The sequence below is a fragment of the Hesperophylax consimilis genome, chromosome 5, assembly GCF_061612785.1.
Source record: "Hesperophylax consimilis isolate HC1 chromosome 5, BYU_Hcon_1.0, whole genome shotgun sequence".
In the NCBI taxonomy this organism is placed as follows: Eukaryota; Metazoa; Arthropoda; class Insecta; order Trichoptera; family Limnephilidae; genus Hesperophylax; species Hesperophylax consimilis.
The window spans coordinates 22,751,638-22,768,841 of NC_142840.1; the positions used below are offsets into that span (position 1 = coordinate 22,751,638).

The 17,204-nt window shown below is 37.6% G+C and overlaps 1 protein-coding gene and 1 pseudogene across 2 annotated transcripts in view; both read right to left on the bottom strand.

Annotated features, from left to right (window-relative positions):
* LOC149423652 (TWiK family of potassium channels protein 7) overlaps window positions 1-17,204 on the bottom strand; it is a 96,363-nt gene that overhangs the window by 67,039 nt on the left and 12,120 nt on the right. The window lies entirely within an intron of this gene.
* Window positions 5,602-6,645, bottom strand: LOC149423653 (cAMP-dependent protein kinase catalytic subunit pseudogene; annotated as a pseudogene).

Below are 17,204 nucleotides of genomic sequence, written 5' to 3' on the forward strand. Positions count from 1 at the left end.
TATTGTTACGAAAATAATTTTGCTGTATTTTCACTATTACTCATTTCATTTTACCCTGCGGCATATTATTATGATTGCACGCAATTGCTTGTGTTACAAATGACCAACTGTCAGTCGTTATTTTTTAATCCGCATTCTTAGACTGAAGCCGACGAGATTGGCAGCCTGCCGGTTTCCGGTCCTCATTCAGGTTTACAGATCTACCTGTGCTAAAACTAGAACTCAAACTTATCTGTGTAGGTGGACAAATGACGAACTAACAAACGATACCGGCGACTAAAAGGAAAACGATCGGGTAAACTAATGTGAAAAACTGCCATTCAGAATTGAAACATTTGTTGGAATTGCTTTAGCCATGTTTGGTGACCAGATCTGAGTGGCTAAGTACTTCCCAACATTCATCTTCCCAATTTCTTTCCCTTCCCCACTACTTTCTTTTCCTATCTCAAATAGCCATTCCATAGTACAACTGGCTCCCAACAGTGGGGACTTGTGCGATATAAAAAAATAAGTATTTTACACTAATCAATACTATGTCCTCAATAGCGAAGGCCCTCCCTGCACAAGTATTTTTGGTAATTTATTTATTTATTTACTAACGCCATTTTTAGGGGCGTTCACATATGAATAGTATTTATTATACAGTATTTATTATACGTAATTGAAATATCTTTTTTATTTGTTAAATGCTAAATTAAAGATATCCACTGTCTCGGTCTAATTATTTTCCTCCATAAGTATTCTGGGCAATGAGGAATACATATGGTAGTTAGTCTCTACCTAGAATTTCTGAACTGAATTTTGTTCGTAATGAGGCCGTTCGTTGATCGAGGGTTTAGGGAATTTCTGAATTCCATTGAAAATACCTTTTCTATCCTACGCAGACAACTTAATACGTCAGAATTTTGGGTCAAAGATATCTATAGACTTATCTTACAATCAACAAGAACAACTAGCTTAAATAGTATGTACATAAACGTATTATCAGTGTATGCGGTAAGGCCGGCCGAAGTCCGTACCGGAATTTTGATTTCTCGCAAAAAAAGACGCCGTTCAAAAACCCACATGAAAACTTGTTTTCGTTAGTTTTCTATTTTCTTATTACATTGTTTTCCATTGATCGTGACTTGAATTATCTAGAACTAGGACAGTAACTACTATAATTAATATAAAGTGTTTTAGTAGAAAACTAAAATCACATCATAATAACTAAAGATATTATTTTTTCCGATTTTATGTCCGAGTTAAATCTTCCCCATAGGAAAAACTAAACCCTTCCAAACACTTTTCCACAAATGATTATCTAGTCAATCAACATTATGCAAGTGTATTACCTATATAGGCAAAATAAATACAAAAAAATACAAGAACAACACGTCAACTCACCAGAGATCAAATGGGAAAATAATTCACCGACTCCTAACAGGGCCTATAAATCCTACTGATCCCTCAACATAAATATTTAAAAAATCTTTCGTTATCCTACATATATTTAAAATGACAACAATGAAATTTTTTGATAGATCTAATACGCCTAAATTTTTAATGAGAGAGCTAGGTATAATTCCAGTAGCCAAAATAACGAATGGTAATATTTTTATAGTCTGAGAATGCCAAATTCTTTTTATCTCATTTCCTAAATCTGTGTATTTTCTTATTTTTTCATTAACAGATTTTTTAATATTACAGGAAATTGGAATAGCGACATCAATGATAAAAGTTATTTTTTTAAAATTATATTATCTTTAATAATAACGGTTCCATGACAACTGAACACAGTGACAAATCAACAAAACTTTGTAATGTGATACTTTTATTATTACCTAACGTAACCTATTTAACTTGTTTATCCAATTTTTTTCATCATTCTTCATGACTTTATATCACTTTTCAAAACTATGTTGGTTTTTCACTGTGTTGAGTTATCCGGTTCCCACATTTCATGTATTTTTTTTTCATTTCAAATAAGTTATTTCACAATTTGTCCAAAAAAACGTGAGTATCTAATAGAATTATTTTTTTAATTTCTTGAGGCCGGTAGGTACCCTAATATTGAAAAGCTCAGTTACAGTTAGCCACCTAGTCACCATTAAGGCTTGCTTGAATAATAAAGTGGATGCAGCATATTTTGGAAAACGCAAATCAGGCAACTATCTAGTAAAAGTTAGCCAAATAGCAAAGTAAGGTTTGCTTCAATTAGAAAGTGCAGGTAGCAGATTTTCGAAACCGGAACGTACAAAAAAATTTTCAGGCAGATGAAATGCCAAACGGTAGAATTAAATCAGGATATCGCTACGCCCAGTCAAAGAAACAGAATACTCTCTAATGGTTTTGTAGCAATTGCCTGTAATGTTCTGAAAACATATAATATCCTTAATAGTAATTTTCTTCGTGTTTTTTTTTCAAAATAAATCTAAAATTGCTGAAACTAAGTAAAGTCACCCCCATCAGCAATAAAACGCCTGCTTGTTTTTTTTTCTGATTTTGCAACTAAAACATGCGCTCGGCGTTGTACATATTTGTTAAGTGTTTTATTCAACATTTCGGAAGCAATTTTCAGACTCCCAGAAGAACCGTCCCCGCATTTTAATTTGTACTGTACGCAATGCGGTAGAGGTAGGGGCAAATTGTAAATCAATCTTCCGGTCTTGGAAAAGCTGCCTTTGTGGAAATGCAGTTCTGAACTAATAGTTATAAAAGTAGTAGTAGTAGTATCTTGTCCGTAGAGTCCAAACTTTGAACTGAAATATGTCTACTTTTAACATACCAGGAGTTTTCAAATAGACTCACCCATAGCTGTGGTTTGGTAATAAAATTGATATACTAACGAAACTGACACGAAATTGATTTACACAAACTGTTCATCAATCAAACTCTAACACAAGGGAGAGCTGTTAGATCAACAACTTATATATTTTATACATTATACCTTCAATTCATGAGAGTTTTTCACAGAAAATACAAGCTTCTGAATAGATTAAGAGCTAACGGTAATATTTTCTTCCTCTTTTTTCCTGGATGCTAGCTTTGGAGGAAAACTAAAAACTAAGAAAGCAACTGGGGGCATTCATCCAGCAGTGGAAAGACAGGCAGATGATGATGATGATGATGACGACGCAAACCATTAAGGTGATGCACCACGTCATGTAACATTTGGAATAGGGCTGCGAACAACACTTCTTATATAGATGGAAATAAGCTTTAAATTTAACACCAGCCGCCGATGATTTATGCAAGAAAAATACATCGTCAAAAAGTGTATTTTATTTTATTTTGAGAAGTTCGGGCACAAATATTTACAAATGTAATGATCATTTTCTAAATAACTTAATTCGACACATTACATATGCTATAAAACCATAACCGAAAGGGGGTTTGTAAGTAGGAATTTTTTTACTTTAAAGTAGTTTTTATAGGTCTGATACTTTATTTTTTCTGGCCTTATAAAATAAATGCTCAATTTTTTAAATAAATCACTAAGTTTTGTTCTACTCGCAGTAATTAATTAAAGCATCAAAAATATTTCTAAACACGTGATTTTGCATTACTTTGTAGTGCTCATCAGTTCGGTTGTGTCGAAACTCGAGGTCAGGTCACGCGTCAAGTATTGTTTTCCTATGAAAACACGTGGTTTCTGCTTTATCAACAAAGAAGTTCTGGGGTAACCTTTTCATCATACCACCAGTGAAATATCGTGTTCAATGCACTACAGGCAGACAGGCCTGAGAAACTTTCCGCGCTAGTTGTTACACTGAAATACTGCACTTAGCTACGTCAAACTTACATAATTAAAATCAACGAATCTAAACATTTACCATATACCAAGAAATTCTGAGGAACATGTTTGAAGCATCAGTCATTTTGACTCTTTACTGCATTAGGTTTCCGGAAAGTTTTACTAACAGCTACTGCTTGTCTGTTTCGACGAATGGAACAATCATTGTTTGGCCCCCGCACTGTTTACAAACCGTCATTAATGAAGTACGTATATTATTTTAATGGCCACTGGAAACTGCGATTACCGTTGAGTGCGCTAACTTTATTACGCTAACTTACCGAAAACAAAGGAAGTAATATTTTATCTTCTGCCATGACACACGTGCAACGTTCACAATCGCGTTTGTTTATCTAACTAACACCTAGATATTTAATATTTATTACATTATAAATATTACTACATATTATAGGCATCACTATCAAAGTACTCGTATTAACATGAATACATGATAATGACGTTGCACCAAATCGTTTTAAAACTCTTCAACTATCATATCCAATATTCACAAGCAGTCACGAGAAGTCAGTCTTTAGAAGAGTGACCGTTTAGATATAGCACCTGCTTCGTCAGAAAATTCACTCTGTCTATTTTATTGTAGACACGCGAGACTTGGATATTGAAGCCAATATACTAGTAGATGTACAAAATCGAAGCGTTTATAATGTGACTTTTCTGGAGATTTCGATACACTCACAACACTGGTCTTAAACAAAAATAAATAAACTTAAAAAGCAGCCTATGTAAGACACATGGTACAGGAGCAACAGGTGTTATATGCAATGATGAGCAAGGGGCCGAGGGGTTAAAGGAGTGTTGAAGATAAATTTTAACAAAATATCGCAATTTCACACTTTTTTGTCCCTTTGTGTCTATGAACTACTGATTGACATTTAAAACGTATAATTTCGATTGAATTGGTATAGTACAAATGAAAGGTTATTTGCGATTACAAATATTATAAGATTGTAATATTATAATATTATTATAAATCTTATGATATTATATTATATTTAATATTATAATATTATAAGCTTTTGGATCCCACCCAGGCGTAACCTTACCAATGACGCCCTAATATATAATAAATAGAAATACTTTAATGAGGTCCGGCCCTAAGCCAACACGGCCCCTTGCGCGAAATATTTTGGCGCCTCTTGTCAAAACCAAAAGACGCCTGTAGGTGATCATTGAAGTCAATAATATTCTTATCATTTGTATTTTTGTGTAGCGTCGTTTTTGTGAAAAATAATCCTAAAGGCGAGGTGCATAAATAAACCACTCGCGACGTGTTAGGACTGTTAGGTGTTAGGTATTATTAGCGCCTTGGCGCCTTGATAATTCGGCGACTGGAGTTGACTGCTCCAGTTGTGCCCGCATAGGGCCAGCTCTGACTTCAATGAGGATGGATCCAGGATCCGGAGTGATAAAAACTGATGAATTTCAACAAAAATAAAACAGTCCTATTTCTCTTGTTAGTTGAGTTGTTCGCACATATTTATTTTCGATCGTAGAGAATCGTTATATTTATTGAACAACTAAATGAATGTCTTGAGAAGAACGAGACTCAATGAAAAACTCAAGAAAAATCTAACAATGTTATATTTAATAATCAAAGGTTTCGCAACTTCTAACATTGTTCCCAGAAAAACTAAAAACTAACTGCCACTGCTACACTACCAATTGGCAAATAAATCACTTCTTTATAATACTTATAAACAGATGTGTACATAAACATAGTAATAAAACACTGCCTTTCGAGAACTTTGGAAGAGCAAAGAACTAAATTATATGAAGTAATTAATTCTAACTAAATCCATTTTCCATTAAAAATCTTTGAATTCTGTTTCGTAAAGACAAACTGAGGTCGGTGTAAGGGTCTTTTCTTCATACTTTTCAAAATTTTCCGCATCTCCGATGTTGGATACTACCGGTTTGTAGGAAGGTGTAATTTTACAATTCATGAGATCTTCCCAATTCAGGGATTTGAACCACTTGTGGGTTTTGATATCCATTATGCCGTTTTTCAGACAACCATACCTTTTCGTGACGTCCACCTGAATGGTGTTCTTGATTATATCTTTAAGATCAACTCCCATTTTACCGCCGAATTTGAATATCCCAGCGACAATTTTCTCGTAGATCTTCATCGGGTCCTTGGAGTAGAACGGGGGGTATCCGGCGTTCATCTCGAAAACTAGAATGCCGAAAGACCACCAATCCACGGACTTTCCGTAAGGCTTGGTAAGAATTATTTCTGGAGCCAAATATTCCGGAGTGCCACAGAGAGTGAATGTGCGTTCTGTGATGACCTTACAAAATCCGAAATCGGTTATTTTTAAGTAACCATTTTGATCTATGAGAATGTTTTCTGGTTTCAAGTCTCTGTAGACAAGATTGCAGTGGTGCATGTACTCTAGAGCCAGGACGACTTGTCCAGCGTAGAACTTGGCCAACTCTTCTTCGAAGACGGTGAGCTTCCTGAGCACTGTAAACATCTCCCCGCCTCCGACGAAAGGCATGACGAAATAAATGAACGAATTGTCCTTCTGAGAACACTCCATATTAACGACGAAAGGAAACTTTAGGGCTTGAAGGATATTTTTTTCACTCAGAGTGTGTTGTATTTGCTTCATTTTGACCAGCTTTATTTTATCAAGTATTTTAATAGCGAAAAACCGTCCATCTTTCTTCTTTACTAATTTTACCGTTCCAAAACCGCCCACTCCCAAGGTCTTTAATGTTTCAAACTCTTCAAGTTTGCACTCGGTTGGGGTCTGATTATTGTAACGTTTTTCAAATGCGTCTCTTAATTCGTCTAAAACTTTAATGTGCATTTTCTGACACTCTTCTGTATATTCATTATTCATATTTTATTTTTTGTTTACTAACAAGGCCACATGAATCTATCTCGATGTCATAACAAATCTCTTTTATTCTTCAAAAATGCACCGGTATTCTTTATTTCAAATCGTCTAGGTGAGAACTTTTTATGTAAATAACTTCAAATGACAGTTAGGTTCCTACCTCCTACATTGTACTAGTCACCCTAACTGGATCTAAGATTATACTAATTTATATACTGGTAAAAGTATAAAAATTAGATTTAAACTTATAAATAACTAGAATTCACATCATCCGTATTTTAAGTTTCTGAGGCAAAATAAAGTTTTTGAAAACAAAAAATACGGTGTACCTAATACATTATACCCAAAAGAAATCCACGTACAGCAATCAGCAGTATCAGCACTTCTAGAACAGAGATTAGACCGGGTGTTGAAGACTTCTCACTACCACAAAAAAAAATTAATACTTTAATCAAATTATAAATAAATCAGCATTTTTTACAGGACTTGGAAATATGCGTCTGAATAGAAACCGTCATTTTGATAATTGCAATAATATTTGAAAAAGGTTCAAAGTGTTTCGAATGCATTGAAATGATCATAGGGGATGGAAAAAAACTGTTTACTCGGTCATTATCATTTCTCGCCATAAGCTTTAAGCGGGCGTACGATAGTTACCAATTTGCTAACTTTAATTGTGATTTTCGTATAAAAAACAACTTTTTATAACCTAAGATAATATACTATTAATTTTCCACAGACGCCCTAATGAATCGCCAAATCATATCTAGTTGTAGGTCAGTAATTGTAGTGTTTGGTGTTTGCGCTCGGGTAGCTTCGGGTTCTACCGAAGATAACCGAACGCTACTACAGGCCTTGTATGACATCGTCGGCTGGCGCGAAGTCATTCTCTCGCTAGACGGCCTTTAGGCTACTTGTTACTTGTATTGTCAGTATATTATATTACGATTAAAACAACCTCCGTATATCAGAATCTACGACTTTTAATAGAGATATTACCAGATCCCTATCCTTGATAGAATACTGGAGATTAAGGGCCCAGTATTCTATAACCTGTAAACATCAATACGTTACAGTGGCGCAGCTTAAAAAGGAGTATACGGAAACAGTTTTTCGGATTGCCGGCAAGTCGGATTATTTCACACCAGTGACTTGCGAAAAAAAAATCTCCGGGATTTTATTGTCAAGGTGACAATAAATGGAGATAAACTGGGCATAATAAGGACAATTGGAAGTAAATAACGTGGCTCTGGGTAACAAAGACCAGACCAAGAATCCAGCGAAGAATCAATAATTTCGTGGTTCTGGGTAACAAAGACCAGACGAAGAATCCAGCGAAGAATAAATAACCACGTGGTCCTGGGTAACAAAGACCAGATCGGTGGCCCTGGGTAACAAAGACCAGACAAGTTTCACAGAAAAAGAAGACTTGGAATTCCGGGAAGCCGCTGGGCGCTGGACTGCATCGGCGCCGGTTCCTGGAGTCAGGTTGTCTTGTTTCTTGTTTGTTTTCTGGAAGGTGTTATTGTTGCCGGGTGGGTTTTTTTTTTTTGGTTGTTGTCGTTGCAATCATGGAATCGGGCGGAATTTCCAGGTTCTCCCACGTTAATGGAGATTGGAGTCTATTCCGCTTGAGGTTAGAACAGTTCCTTCTAATTCGTGATGACATTAAAACGACTAAGTTAGATGCTTCACAGAAACGCGCTTATTTGCTGAATCTTCTGGAAGCGGAGACATTAACTCTTTTGATCAACTTATGTTTCCCTGCTAAAGTTACAGACGTGGCATTCGATCAGTTAATAGAATTAATTGAGAAACATTGTTCCAGACCGCGATCGGTATTCAAGGAACGAGAAAAATTTTATCAAGCCAAGCAATCGCATGGGGAATCGGTTAGAGATTTCGCGGTCCGTCTAAGGGGTTTATCTTCTTTTTGCGAATTTGGAACGCGCTTGCCAGAAAGCTTAGCGGATGCCTTTGCAATCGGTATTTTACCAGGCCGGGCTAAGGAGAAATTTTTTCTAGAGGGAACTAAATTAACATTTAACAAGATGGAAGAGTTAGCAATAACGGTTTCAGCGTTAGACAATCTGGTTCCGGAAATTAAATCTGAATTTTCCGCAGAGAATTCGGATGTGAACGCCATTTCGAATCGTTCAAATTCGACCGGGAGACATTCGTCGCGTTTGGGAGAAACTCAAGGTTTTTCAAGGTTATCTCGTTCAAAGAGCCCCGAACCGAGGAATAAAAAATGTACGATTTGCGGTGAATATCATGTAGAAAAATATTGTAAATTCAAGAACGCAAAATGTTTTAATTGTCACAAGGTAGGGCATTTGAAGAAATTTTGTAGGAATAACAAGGTTAATCCGATTTTTGAACAATCCCAGAATAATAGTATTTCATACATTAATCCGTTTAGGGCTAATGTGGTAATTAACGAAGTGAAATGTGCTGCTATGATTGATTCAGGGGCAAGCATGTCGGTCATGCCGGATTTTATTTTCAATCGTTATTTTAGAAATGTAACATTGTCACCAGATAAGCGTACTTTATCAGGATACGATGGCAAACCACTTAATATTGTAGGTAGTGCCTGTTTTACCGTAGAATGCAATAATCTTAAAAATAATTTATTATTTACTGTTGTGGTTAATGGCACGGAATTGATAGTGGGTAGGGATTTTATGGAGATTTTTAATCTGAAGATAGTTCCTGTGATGAATAATTCGGTTTCATCAATCAAGGACAAAATCTGTTTTATTGAAAATTGTGAGCATGTAAATTTTCAAGCAGTTGTGGTAGCCACCGCAGCGGACAGCGAATTACAGCTGGTATTTAGGTATTTGCGGCAGGGCTGGCTCAAACGAGTAAATCGTGACAGCAGTATATGGAAATATTGGCTAAAAAGGAACGAACTTTCTATCGTAGGAGATTGTTTGTTTTTGCAACACAGAATAGTTATACCTTTTTCTCTCCAAAAGCAAGTGTTAGATTCGTTACACAGGTCACATCTTGGTATTGTTAAAATGAAGGGAATAGCTAGAGCATATTTTTGGTGGACAGCTCTGAACAAAGACTTGGAGAAAGTCGTTCAATCATGTTCAGATTGTGCGTTGTCAAAACAGTCAGCACCAAAAAGTCAATTGGCGGTTGGGCCAAATCCAGGTAAAGCTTGGAGTAGGGTACACGTAGATTACTGTGAGCCTTTAGCGGGGAAGATGTTCCTTGTGGTGTGTGACTCATTCTCCAAATGGTTGGACTGTATTGAAGTACAGAAGGCAGATTCAACTCATACGATTTTGGAATTGAGGAAAATTTTTTCTAATTTTGGCAACCCTGACTTAATTGTGTCTGACAATGGCTCAGTTTTTACAAGTGAGGAATTTAGAGGGTTCTTAAAGGAGAACAATATTAAACTTATGACTTCTCCTGTGAAACACCCCCAGTCAAACGGATTGGCGGAAAACGCTGTTAAAACTTCGAAAACGTTCCTCAAGAAACTGTTAGTAAACGGTAAATTCCCACTAAATTTTAATGTCAAGTTATTAAATTTTTTAATGGACTATAGAAATTCTTTGCATTGCTCGACAGGTATTGAACCAGCGGTACTGTTATTAGGAAGGAGGCTGCGTTCTACTTTCGACAATTTAATTCCAGTGAAAAATGGTGATGAGTTTTCGGAAAAAGTCAAGCAAGCAAACGTTAACATTTCTAAAGCTCAATCTGATCAGGTTAAGTTTTACAAAGGGGTTAAAACCAGGGTTTTTAAAGTTGGACAAAAGTGTTTAACAAAAGATTATCGTCAGGATAATAAAGTAGTTTGGGCTAAGGGAGTAGTCTCTAGGAAGCTAGGTAAAAAAGTTTATATTATTAAGATAGGGAACACAGATGTGACATGGAAGAGACATGTTGATCAAATGAGGGAAATGTCAGAGAGCTGGAAGGAAGATGGCAATAGTGCACAGCATCCCGCGTCTGAAATTTCGAGGAATGAGCCTCATGAGTTAGAGACTTCAACCTTATTGCGTGGATTCACTGGTTTTCCTCCTGATTTCAGGTTGGCGGCAGAGGAGGTGGTGTCGGAGCAGACACAGGCCCGGCAACAGAGACCATGGTCGGGGAGATTGCGGCCAAGACGCGAGACACCCACATCTTCCAGAGGAAACGGGGCAACTTGACCCAGGCACCGCGGTTATTAGTCTTAGGATTATTTGTTAGCAAATGTAATAACTTCAATTGATGATTTAATCGTGTTTGGTGCTTAATATTTTAAATTTCTAAGTTGTCTATCTTTAAGAATCATTGTTAAAACCAAATGTAATATAAAATGAATATCTATGTTGTGATTTATATATATGTGAAATATTTATGTTGGTTTGTAAGTAGCTTCAGAATTGAAGGAGGGAAGGTGTAGTGTTTGGTGTTTGCGCTCGGGTAGCTTCGGGTTCTACCGAAGATAACCGAACGCTGCTACAGGCCTTGTTTGACATCGTCGGCTGGCGCGAAGTCATTCTCTCGCTAGACGGCCTTTAGGCTACTTGTTACTTGTATTGTCAGTATATTATATTACGATTAAAACAACCTCCGTATATCAGAATCTACGACTTTTAATAGAGATATTACCAGATCCCTATCCTTGATAGAATACTGGAGATTAAGGGCCCAGTATTCTATAACCTGTAAACATCAATACGTTACAGTGGCGCAGCTTAAAAAGGAGTATACGGAAACAGTTTTTCGGATTGCCGGCAAGTCGGATTATTTCACACCAGTGACTTGCGAAAAAAAAATCTCCGGGATTTTATTGTCAAGGTGACAATAAATGGAGATAAACTGGGCATAATAAGGACAATTGGAAGTAAATAACGTGGCTCTGGGTAACAAAGACCAGACCAAGAATCCAGCGAAGAATCAATAATTTCGTGGTTCTGGGTAACAAAGACCAGACGAAGAATCCAGCGAAGAATAAATAACCACGTGGTCCTGGGTAACAAAGACCAGATCGGTGGCCCTGGGTAACAAAGACCAGACAAGTTTCACAGAAAAAGAAGACTTGGAATTCCGGGAAGCCGCTGGGCGCTGGACTGCATCGGCGCCGGTTCCTGGAGTCAGGTTGTCTTGTTTCTTGTTTGTTTTCTGGAAGGTGTTATTGTTGCCGGGTGGGTTTTTTTTTTTGGTTGTTGTCGTTGCAATCATGGAATCGGGCGGAATTTCCAGGTTCTCCCACGTTAATGGAGATTGGAGTCTATTCCGCTTGAGGTTAGAACAGTTCCTTCTAATTCGTGATGACATTAAAACGACTAAGTTAGATGCTTCACAGAAACGCGCTTATTTGCTGAATCTTCTGGAAGCGGAGACATTAACTCTTTTGATCAACTTATGTTTCCCTGCTAAAGTTACAGACGTGGCATTCGATCAGTTAATAGAATTAATTGAGAAACATTGTTCCAGACCGCGATCGGTATTCAAGGAACGAGAAAAATTTTATCAAGCCAAGCAATCGCATGGGGAATCGGTTAGAGATTTCGCGGTCCGTCTAAAGGGTTTATCTTCTTTTTGCGAATTTGGAACGCGCTTGCCAGAAAGCTTAGCGGATGCCTTTGCAATCGGTATTTTACCAGGCCGGGCTAAGGAGAAATTTTTTCTAGAGGGAACTAAATTAACATTTAACAAGATGGAAGAGTTAGCAATAACGGTTTCAGCGTTAGACAATCTGGTTCCGGAAATTAAATCTGAATTTTCCGCAGAGAATTCGGATGTGAACGCCATTTCGAATCGTTCAAATTCGACCGGGAGACATTCGTCGCGTTTGGGAGAAACTCAAGGTTTTTCAAGGTTATCTCGTTCAAAGAGCCCCGAACCGAGGAATAAAAAATGTACGATTTGCGGTGAATATCATGTAGAAAAATATTGTAAATTCAAGAACGCAAAATGTTTTAATTGTCACAAGGTAGGGCATTTGAAGAAATTTTGTAGGAATAACAAGGTTAATCCGATTTTTGAACAATCCCAGAATAATAGTATTTCATACATTAATCCGTTTAGGGCTAATGTGGTAATTAACGAAGTGAAATGTGCTGCTATGATTGATTCAGGGGCAAGCATGTCGGTCATGCCGGATTTTATTTTCAATCGTTATTTTAGAAATGTAACATTGTCACCAGATAAGCGTACTTTATCAGGATACGATGGCAAACCACTTAATATTGTAGGTAGTGCCTGTTTTACCGTAGAATGCAATAATCTTAAAAATAATTTATTATTTACTGTTGTGGTTAATGGCACGGAATTGATAGTGGGTAGGGATTTTATGGAGATTTTTAATCTGAAGATAGTTCCTGTGATGAATAATTCGGTTTCATCAATCAAGGACAAAATCTGTTTTATTGAAAATTGTGAGCATGTAAATTTTCAAGCAGTTGTGGTAGCCACCGCAGCGGACAGCGAATTACAGCTGGTATTTAGGTATTTGCGGCAGGGCTGGCTCAAACGAGTAAATCGTGACAGCAGTATATGGAAATATTGGCTAAAAAGGAACGAACTTTCTATCGTAGGAGATTGTTTGTTTTTGCAACACAGAATAGTTATACCTTTTTCTCTCCAAAAGCAAGTGTTAGATTCGTTACACAGGTCACATCTTGGTATTGTTAAAATGAAGGGAATAGCTAGAGCATATTTTTGGTGGACAGCTCTGAACAAAGACTTGGAGAAAGTCGTTCAATCATGTTCAGATTGTGCGTTGTCAAAACAGTCAGCACCAAAAAGTCAATTGGCGGTTGGGCCAAATCCAGGTAAAGCTTGGAGTAGGGTACACGTAGATTACTGTGAGCCTTTAGCGGGGAAGATGTTCCTTGTGGTGTGTGACTCATTCTCCAAATGGTTGGACTGTATTGAAGTACAGAAGGCAGATTCAACTCATACGATTTTGGAATTGAGGAAAATTTTTTCTAATTTTGGCAACCCTGACTTAATTGTGTCTGACAATGGCTCAGTTTTTACAAGTGAGGAATTTAGAGGGTTCTTAAAGGAGAACAATATTAAACTTATGACTTCTCCTGTGAAACACCCCCAGTCAAACGGATTGGCGGAAAACGCTGTTAAAACTTCGAAAACGTTCCTCAAGAAACTGTTAGTAAACGGTAAATTCCCACTAAATTTTAATGTCAAGTTATTAAATTTTTTAATGGACTATAGAAATTCTTTGCATTGCTCGACAGGTATTGAACCAGCGGTACTGTTATTAGGAAGGAGGCTGCGTTCTACTTTCGACAATTTAATTCCAGTGAAAAATGGTGATGAGTTTTCGGAAAAAGTCAAGCAAGCAAACGTTAACATTTCTAAAGCTCAATCTGATCAGGTTAAGTTTTACAAAGGGGTTAAAACCAGGGTTTTTAAAGTTGGACAAAAGTGTTTAACAAAAGATTATCGTCAGGATAATAAAGTAGTTTGGGCTAAGGGAGTAGTCTCTAGGAAGCTAGGTAAAAAAGTTTATATTATTAAGATAGGGAACACAGATGTGACATGGAAGAGACATGTTGATCAAATGAGGGAAATGTCAGAGAGCTGGAAGGAAGATGGCAATAGTGCACAGCATCCCGCGTCTGAAATTTCGAGGAATGAGCCTCATGAGTTAGAGACTTCAACCTTATTGCGTGGATTCACTGGTTTTCCTCCTGATTTCAGGTTGGCGGCAGAGGAGGTGGTGTCGGAGCAGACACAGGCCCGGCAACAGAGACCATGGTCGGGGAGATTGCGGCCAAGACGCGAGACACCCACATCTTCCAGAGGAAACGGGGCAACTTGACCCAGGCACCGCGGTTATTAGTCTTAGGATTATTTGTTAGCAAATGTAATAACTTCAATTGATGATTTAATCGTGTTTGGTGCTTAATATTTTAAATTTCTAAGTTGTCTATCTTTAAGAATCATTGTTAAAACCAAATGTAATATAAAATGAATATCTATGTTGTGATTTATATATATGTGAAATATTTATGTTGGTTTGTAAGTAGCTTCAGAATTGAAGGAGGGAAGGTGTAGTGTTTGGTGTTTGCGCTCGGGTAGCTTCGGGTTCTACCGAAGATAACCGAACGCTGCTACAGGCCTTGTTTGACATCGTCGGCTGGCGCGAAGTCATTCTCTCGCTAGACGGCCTTTAGGCTACTTGTTACTTGTATTGTCAGTATATTATATTACGATTAAAACAACCTCCGTATATCAGAATCTACGACTTTTAATAGAGATATTACCAGATCCCTATCCTTGATAGAATACTGGAGATTAAGGGCCCAGTATTCTATAACCTGTAAACATCAATACGTTACAGTGGCGCAGCTTAAAAAGGAGTATACGGAAACAGTTTTTCGGATTGCCGGCAAGTCGGATTATTTCACACCAGTGACTTGCGAAAAAAAAATCTCCGGGATTTTATTGTCAAGGTGACAATAAATGGAGATAAACTGGGCATAATAAGGACAATTGGAAGTAAATAACGTGGCTCTGGGTAACAAAGACCAGACCAAGAATCCAGCGAAGAATCAATAATTTCGTGGTTCTGGGTAACAAAGACCAGACGAAGAATCCAGCGAAGAATAAATAACCACGTGGTCCTGGGTAACAAAGACCAGATCGGTGGCCCTGGGTAACAAAGACCAGACAAGTTTCACAGAAAAAGAAGACTTGGAATTCCGGGAAGCCGCTGGGCGCTGGACTGCATCGGCGCCGGTTCCTGGAGTCAGGTTGTCTTGTTTCTTGTTTGTTTTCTGGAAGGTGTTATTGTTGCCGGGTGGGTTTTTTTTTTTGGTTGTTGTCGTTGCAATCATGGAATCGGGCGGAATTTCCAGGTTCTCCCACGTTAATGGAGATTGGAGTCTATTCCGCTTGAGGTTAGAACAGTTCCTTCTAATTCGTGATGACATTAAAACGACTAAGTTAGATGCTTCACAGAAACGCGCTTATTTGCTGAATCTTCTGGAAGCGGAGACATTAACTCTTTTGATCAACTTATGTTTCCCTGCTAAAGTTACAGACGTGGCATTCGATCAGTTAATAGAATTAATTGAGAAACATTGTTCCAGACCGCGATCGGTATTCAAGGAACGAGAAAAATTTTATCAAGCCAAGCAATCGCATGGGGAATCGGTTAGAAATTTCGCGGTCCGTCTAAAGGGTTTATCTTCTTTTTGCGAATTTGGAACGCGCTTGCCAGAAAGCTTAGCGGATGCCTTTGCAATCGGTATTTTACCAGGCCGGGCTAAGGAGAAATTTTTTCTAGAGGGAACTAAATTAACATTTAACAAGATGGAAGAGTTAGCAATAACGGTTTCAGCGTTAGACAATCTGGTTCCGGAAATTAAATCTGAATTTTCCGCAGAGAATTCGGATGTGAACGCCATTTCGAATCGTTCAAATTCGACCGGGAGACATTCGTCGCGTTTGGGAGAAACTCAAGGTTTTTCAAGGTTATCTCGTTCAAAGAGCCCCGAACCGAGGAATAAAAAATGTACGATTTGCGGTGAATATCATGTAGAAAAATATTGTAAATTCAAGAACGCAAAATGTTTTAATTGTCACAAGGTAGGGCATTTGAAGAAATTTTGTAGGAATAACAAGGTTAATCCGATTTTTGAACAATCCCAGAATAATAGTATTTCATACATTAATCCGTTTAGGGCTAATGTGGTAATTAACGAAGTGAAATGTGCTGCTATGATTGATTCAGGGGCAAGCATGTCGGTCATGCCGGATTTTATTTTCAATCGTTATTTTAGAAATGTAACATTGTCACCAGATAAGCGTACTTTATCAGGATACGATGGCAAACCACTTAATATTGTAGGTAGTGCCTGTTTTACCGTAGAATGCAATAATCTTAAAAATAATTTATTATTTACTGTTGTGGTTAATGGCACGGAATTGATAGTGGGTAGGGATTTTATGGAGATTTTTAATCTGAAGATAGTTCCTGTGATGAATAATTCGGTTTCATCAATCAAGGACAAAATCTGTTTTATTGAAAATTGTGAGCATGTAAATTTTCAAGCAGTTGTGGTAGCCACCGCAGCGGACAGCGAATTACAGCTGGTATTTAGGTATTTGCGGCAGGGCTGGCTCAAACGAGTAAATCGTGACAGCAGTATATGGAAATATTGGCTAAAAAGGAACGAACTTTCTATCGTAGGAGATTGTTTGTTTTTGCAACACAGAATAGTTATACCTTTTTCTCTCCAAAAGCAAGTGTTAGATTCGTTACACAGGTCACATCTTGGTATTGTTAAAATGAAGGGAATAGCTAGAGCATATTTTTGGTGGACAGCTCTGAACAAAGACTTGGAGAAAGTCGTTCAATCATGTTCAGATTGTGCGTTGTCAAAACAGTCAGCACCAAAAAGTCAATTGGCGGTTGGGCCAAATCCAGGTAAAGCTTGGAGTAGGGTACACGTAGATTACTGTGAGCCTTTAGCGGGGAAGATGTTCCTTGTGGTGTGTGACTCATTCTCCAAATGGTTGGACTGTATTGAAGTACAGAAGGCAGATTCAACTCATACGATTTTGGAATT